Below are 8,057 nucleotides of genomic sequence, written 5' to 3'. Positions count from 1 at the left end.
ACCTATGAGCAGCTCATGTTTGACAAAGGCCCAAAGTCCGTTAATTGGGGAAAAGACAGTCTCTTTAACAAATGGTGCTGGCATAACTGGATATTCATCTGCAAAAAACTGAAACAAGACCCATACCTCACACCATGCACTAAAACTAACTCAAAATGGATCAAAGACTTAAATATAAAATCAAAAACGATGAAGATCATGGAAGAAAAAATAGGGACAATGCTAGGAGCCCTAACACATGGCATAAACACAATACGAACTATAAGTAACAATGCACAAGCACTAGAAGAGAGACTAGATAACTGGAAGCTCCTAAAAATCAAACATTTATGCTCATCAAAAGACTTCACCAAAAGAGTAAAAAGACAACCTACAGACTGGGAAAAAATTTTGGCTACAACAAATCCAATCAGCGTCTAATCTCTAAAATCTACAAGACACTACAAAACCTAAACAACAAAAAGACAAATAATCCAATTAAAAAATGGGCAAAGGATATGAACAGGCACTTCACCAAAGAAGATATTCAGGGGACTAACAGACACATGAACAAATGCTCATGATTATTAGCCATTAGAGAAATGCAGATCAAAACTACAATGACATATCATCTCACCCAACAAGGCTAGCATTAATCCAAAAAACACAAAATAATAAATGCTGGAGAGATTGTGCAGAGACTGGAACACTTATATACTGTTGATGGGAATGTAAAATAGTACAACCACTTTGGAAATCGATTTGGCACTTCCTGAAAAAGCTAGAAATAGAAGTACCATACGACCCAGCTATCCTGCTCCTTGGAATATATCCTAGCGAAATAAGAGCCATCACACGAATAAGTATATGCACACCCATGTTCACTGAAGCACTGTTCACAATAGCAAAAAGATGGAAACAACCTAGGTGCCCATCAACGGATGAACGGGTAAGCAAATTATGGTATATCCACACAATGAATATACCATAATCAGTGAAACATCTTATAACATGGAAGAATCTGGAAGGCATTATGCTGAGTGAATTTAGTCAGGCACAGAAGGACAAATATTGTATAAGACCACTATTATAAGAACTCAAGAAAAGCTTTAAACACAGAAGAGAACATTCTTCGATGGTTACGAAGGTGGGGAGGGAGGAGGAGGGTTATTTACTAACTAGATAGTAGACAAGAATTATCTTAGGTGAAGGGAAGGACAGCACTCACCACAGGCGAAGTCAGCACAACTGAACTAAACCAAAGCTAAGAAGTTTCCTGAATACAATAAAACACTTTGAGGGACACAGTAGCATGGGTAGGAGTCTGGGGAACATGCTTTCAGGGGACATCTAGGTCAACTGGCATAACAAAGCCTATTAAGAAAATGTTCTGCATCCTACTTTGGTGAGTGGCATCTGGGGTCTTAAGAGCTTGCAAGCGGTCATCTAAGATGCATTAATTGGTCCTAACCACCTGGAGTAAAGGAGAATGAAGAACACCGAAGACAAGGAAAGTAGTAGCCCAAGAGACAGAAAGGGCCACATAAACCAGAGACTTCATCAGCCTGAGACCAGAAGAACTAGATGGTGCCTGGCTACCACCAATGACTGCCCTGACAGGGAACACAACAGAGAGTCCCTGATGGAACAGGAGAAAGGTGGGGTGCAGAACTCAAATTCTAGTAAGAAGACCAGACTTAATCGTCTGATTGAGACTGGAGGAACCCTGGAAAGCATGGCCCCCGGATTCTCTATCAGCCCAGAACTAAAACAATTTCCGAGGCCAACTCTTCCAACAGGGATTGGACTGGACTGTGGGATATAAAGGGATACTCGTGAGGAGGATGCCTCTTAGCTCAAGTCGATATAAGAGACTAAACGGGCAGCTTCTGTCTGGAGGTGAGATGGGAAGGCAGAGAGGGTTAGGAGCTGGTTGAATGGACGTGGGGAATCAGGGGTGGAAAGGAGGAGTGTGCTGTCACAGTACGGGGGGGGGCAGTTAGAGTCACATAACAATGTATGCATAAATGTTTGTATGGGAAAAAATAAAATAAAAATAATGACTTTTCCCTAAAACAAAAATGAGAAGCCAAGGAGAGGCAGGGAAGCTAGATTAATGGAAACAGAACAAAAAGAATGGAAATAACAAGAATGTTGACACATGAAAAATGTAACCAATGTCATGGAACAAGTTGTGTAGGAATTGTTAAACAGGAACCTAATCTGCTATGTAAGCTTTACCTAAAGCACAATAAAATGTTTTTTTAAATAAATAAAATAAAATTTTAAAAGGCCCTTGGGGTTAAAAAAAAAAAAAGACTTTTTCTATATTTACAGTTCCACTTGGATTCCAGCGGCACTGACAAAGTGCCTACAACAGGAACAGATACTAATTATATTTTAAAAAATAATTTCTGTTCAAATCATTCTGTGTCCTGAAATCATATCTGCCAACAGACTCGTGTGCATCCACTTTCTCAGCCTTGAACATGGTCAAACCAAGAATGCGTGTGTGTATACCACTAATGAATATCAGCCTAATACCAAACATCTACATTCTAGATAAGGTTTTAGCACAAGTAAAAGCAACAGAATTCATCACCTCTCTGGTTCTCTCCTTCCCCCACTCTCTAAAGACCAATTGCTCTGACTGCTGTTACCCACTTCCTCCTGCTAGAGGAGCTTCTAAGAGGGTTAACTGAGAATATAACCAGAGGAAATAGCAAGTGCTGGAATCTAGTAGGAGAGAAGACAGAGACAATAGAAGACAGAGGGGTCTGCAAGGAGAGAAAATGGGTAGGATGAATTTTATGTTGGTGATGATGATGATAGCTGCCTTTGAGCCCACTCTTGAGTCCTGGCAACCTTATATACAACAGAATGAAATGTTGCCAGATCTACGTCATCCTCCAGATCACCGGCAAGTATGAGTCCACTGTTGCAGCAATTATGCAAATCCATCTCACCAAGGGTCTCCTTTGCCCTTGCTGGCCCTCTGCTTCACCAAACGTGATGTCTTCCTCCAATGGCTAATTTTCAGAAGTAGATTGCCAGGCCTTTCTTCCTAGTCTGTCTTAGTCTGGAAGCTCCTTTGAACCTGTCTACCGTGGTAGACCCTGCTGGTATTTGAAATACTGGTAGCATAGCTTCCAGCATCACAGCAACATATTAAGTTGGTAAAGAGTAGTTAAGATTAAAGATAAATAGCTTACTTTTCTGAAAGCGAAAAAGTGGATTCTAGATTCTATCAATTAGCTTATAGCAAGCTCTAGGAAATATAAACTGGCTTAAACATAGAGCTAGTTAGCACTTAGGAGAGAAACTAGCAATAACTCAGCAAATTATACAATTAATGCCTTCTTCTTTTTTCATATGATATCTACATTGGTAGATTAGGGATAGGTCATTGATGTAAGCTGGGGATTTCAGAAAGGTATGCAACAAAGTTTCTCATGATAGCCTGGTAGGCAAAATGGAGAAATCTAGGCAATACAATAATATAGATAAGACTGAAAGCTTTATGAGGACATGGATTCTGTATGACTTGTTCACCACTATATCTCATTTATGCAGCACAGAGCCTGACAAACTAAAAAAGAAATCTCCCAGACCCAGGTGGTTTCACTGGTGAATTTTACTAAACGTGGTTTCACTGGTAAATTCCACTAAACATTTAAAAAAGATGTTAAGCCAATTCTACGCAATGTCTTCCAGAAAACAGAAGAGGAGGAAACCCTTCCCCACTAATTTTATGAGGTTAGCATTACTCTGATCACAAAACCAGACAAAAATACAAGAAAACTATAGACCAATACCCTTCATGAAAACAGACACAAAAATCCCCAACAAAATATTATCTAACTCATCAGTATAAAAAAGAAAGATACACCATGACCAGATGCGGTTTATCCTGAGAAAACAAGGCTGATTCAGTATTTGAAAATCAATCAGTGTAATCCACCATATCAATAAAATAAAGAAGAAAAACTATAGGATCCTAACAATTGATGCAGAAAAAGCATTTAATAAAATTCAACATCCATTCCGGATAAAAAAAACTCTCAGCAAACTAGGGATAGATGGAACATTTCTCAATCTGATAAAATCAAAACCAAACCCGTTGTCGTCGAGTCGATTCCGACTCATAGTGACCCTATAGAACAGAGTAGAACTGCCCAATAGGGTTTCCAAGGAGTGACTGGTGGATTCCAACTGCCAATCTTTTGGTTAATAGCTGTAGCACACTGTAGTTCTTAACTGCTGTTGCCACCAGGGCTCCAAAAGGCATCTACAAAAAAGTCTTAATGATTAAAGAGTAAATGATTTCCTGGTAAGACCAGGGACATGGCAAGAGTGCACACTCTTACTACTCCAATTCAACACTGTACTAGAAGTAGCCAATGGAATAAAGAAAAAAACAAAGGCGCATAGATCTGAAAGGTAGAAATAAAACTGTTTCACAGACAACATGATTTCCTACATAGAAAATCACAAGGAATCTACCAAAAAAAAAAAAAACCTCCTAGATCAAATAAGCGAATTTAGCAATGTCTCAGGCCACAAGGTCAATGCTAACATAAAATCAATCATATTTTCATACACTAAAAAATTGGAAGCTTAAGTTTAAAACACAATACAACTTATAATAGCTCAAAAAAACTAAATGCTTAGACATAAGTCTAACAAAACTTTTACAGGAACTGTATGTTGTAAATCCCAAAACATTGATTTTAAAAATCAAGAAAGACCTAAATAAATGGAGAGGCACACCGTGCTCATTGATTGGAAGACCCAATATTTTACTATTTTTCCAATTAATAGTAAAGATGTCAATTAATCTATAGGTTTGATACAATTCAAATTAAAATTCCAGCAAGATTTTTGGTAAGTAGAGACAATCTGATTACAATACTTACATGGAAAAGCAAAATAAGTAGAATATCCACAACAATTTTGAAAAAGAAGAATAAAGTTGGAGAAATCACAATACTCTATTTTAAGACTTACTACAAAGCTATAGGACTCAAGAGAGTGTAGTATTGGTAAAGGAATAGAAACGTAAATCAATGAACAGAATGAAGTCCAGAAATAAAGCCACACATATATTGATTTTGACAAAGATGAAAAGACAATTCATTGAAGAAAGGATTGTCTTTTCAACAAACGATGTTGGAACAATTGGACGTTCATATGCCAAAAAAAAAAAAAGTTAACCTCCACTAATGTCTTTTTTCACCAACATAAACAGCAACTATACACATGGATTTCACCAGATGGAATACATGGGAATCAAATTGACTACATCTGTGGAAAGAGACAATGGAAAAGCTCAATATCATCAGTCAGAATAAGGCCAGGGGCCTTGTGCAGAACAGGCCATCAATTGCTCATATGCAAGTTCAAGCTGAAGCTGAAGAAAATTAGAACAAGTCCACGAGAGCCAAAGCACGATCTTGAGTATATCCCACCTGAATTTAGAGACCATCTCAAGAATAGATTTGACACATTGAACACTAATGACCGAAGACCAAATGAGTGTGGAATGACATTAAGGACATCATACATGAAGAAGCAAGAGGTCATTAAAGAGACAAGAAATAAAGAAAAGACCAAAATGGATGTCTGAAGAGACTCTGAAACTTGCTTTTGAACATCGAGTAGGTAAAGCAAGAGGAAAAAATGATGAAGTAGAAGAACTGAACAGAAGATTTCAAAGGGCGGCTCGAGAAGAGAAAGTAAAATATTATAATGACTTGTGCAAAGAGCTGGAGATAGAAAACCAAAAACGAAGAACACACTCATAAGAACACACTCAGCATTTCTCAAGCTGAAAGAACTGAAGAAAAAATTCAAGCCTCAAGATGCAATAGCGAAGGATTCTATGGGGGAAAATATTAAATGATGCAGGAAACATAAAAAGAAGATGGAAAGAATACACAGAGTCATTATACCAAAAAGAATTGGTCAATGTTCAACCATTTCAAGAGGTAGCATATGATCAGGAACCAACAGTACAGAAGGAAGAAGTGCAAGCTGCACTGAAGGCATTGTCAAAAAACAAGGCTCCAGGAATTGATGTAATATCAATTAAGACGTTTCAACAAACAGATGCAGCACTTGAAGTGCTCACTCATTTATGCCAAGAAATTTGGAAGATAGCTACCTGGCCAACTGACTGGAAGAGATCCATATTTATGCCTGTTCCCAAGAAAGGTAATCCAACCAAATGCAGAAATTATCGAACAATATCATTAATATCACACACAAGTAAAATTTTGCTGAAGATCATTCAAAAGCAGCTGCAGCAGTATATTGACAGGGAATGCCAGAAATTCAGGTCAGATTCAGAAAAGGACATGGAACCAGGGATATCATTGCTGATGTCAGATGGATCCTGGCTGAAAGCAAAGAATACCAGAAAGATGTTTATCTGTGTTTTATTGACTATGCAAAGGCATTTGACTGTGTGGATCATAACAAATTATGGATAACATTGTGGAGAATGGGAATTCCAGAACACTATATTGTGCTCATGACGAACCTGTACATGGATCAAGAGGTAGTTGTTCAGACAGAACAAGGGGATACCTCATGGTTTAAAGTCAGGAAAGGTGTGTGTCAGGATTTATCCTTTCACCATACCTGTTCAATATGTATGCTGAGCAAATAATCCAGAAGCTGGGCTATATGAAGAAGAACAGGGCATCAGGATTGCAAGAAGACTTATTAACAATCTTCGATATACAGATGACACAACCTTGCTTGCTGAAAGCAAGGAGGACTTGAAGCACTTACTGATGAAGATCAAAGACCACAGCCTCCAGTATGGATTACACCTCAACATAAAGAAAACAAAAATCCTCACAACTGGACCAATAAGCAACATCATGATAAACGGAGAAAAGATTGAAGTTGTCAAGGATTTCATTTTACTTGGATCCACAATCAACGCCCATGGAAGCAGCAGTCAAGAAATCAAACGATGCATTGCGTTGAGCAAATCTGCAGCAAAAGACCTCTTTGAAGTGTTGAAAAGCAAAGATGTCACCTTGAAGACTAAGGTGCACCTGACCCAAGCGATGGTATTTTCAATTGCATCATATGCATGCAAAAGCTGGACAATGAATAAGGAAGACCAAAGAACTGATGTCTTTGAATTGTGGTGCTGGTGAAGAATATTGAATATATCATGGGCTGCCAAAAGAATGAACAAATCTGTCTTGGAAGAAGTACAACCAGAATGCTCCTTAGAAGCAAGAATGGTGAGACTACGTCTTATATACTTTGGACATGTTATCAGGAGGGATCAGGCCCTGGAGAAGGACATCACGCTTGGTAAAGCAGAGGGTCAGCCAAAAAGAGGAAGACCCTCAACAAGATGAACTGACATAGTGGCTGCAACAATGGGCTCAAGCATAACCATTGTGAGGTTGGCACAGGACTGGGTAGTGTTTCCTTCTGTAGTACATAGGGTCGCTATGAATTGGAACCGACTCGGTGGCACCTAACAACAATATGTTGCATCATATACAAAAATTAACTCAAAATGGGTCATATAAACATAAAACATAAAATCATAAAACTTTTAGAAGAAAAAACTGTAAGAAAAGCTTCATGACCAGGGGTTAGACAAAGAATCCTGACACAAAAAAACACAATCCAAAACAGAAAAATTAATAAATTGGACTTAAGATTAAAAACTTGTTGTACAAAAGACACTCACTATTAAGAGAATAAAAAGATAAACTAGATTGGCAGAAATTATTGCCAATCATGTATCTGATAAAGGACTTTGTCTTAGTCATCTAGTGCTACTATAACAGAAACACCACAAGTGGATGGTTTTAACGAAGAGAAGTTTATGTCCTCACAGTTAAAGTAGGCTAAAAGTCCAAATTCAGGGCATCAGCTTCAGGGGAAGGCTTTTTCTCTCTGTCTGCCTTCTTCTTTTCAGTGTTCCCCCAGACTAGGAGCTTCTCTGCGCAGGGACCCCAGTTCAAAGGATACGCTCTGCTCCCAACACTGCTTTCTTGATGGTATGAGGTCCCCAACTCTCTGCTTGCTTCCCTTTCATCTCT

Source organism: Trichechus manatus, unplaced genomic scaffold (assembly GCF_000243295.1).
Source record: "Trichechus manatus latirostris isolate Lorelei unplaced genomic scaffold, TriManLat1.0 scaffold00037, whole genome shotgun sequence".
Taxonomy (NCBI): Eukaryota; Metazoa; Chordata; class Mammalia; order Sirenia; family Trichechidae; genus Trichechus; species Trichechus manatus.
Note: the sequence above shows the minus strand (reverse complement) of the source record.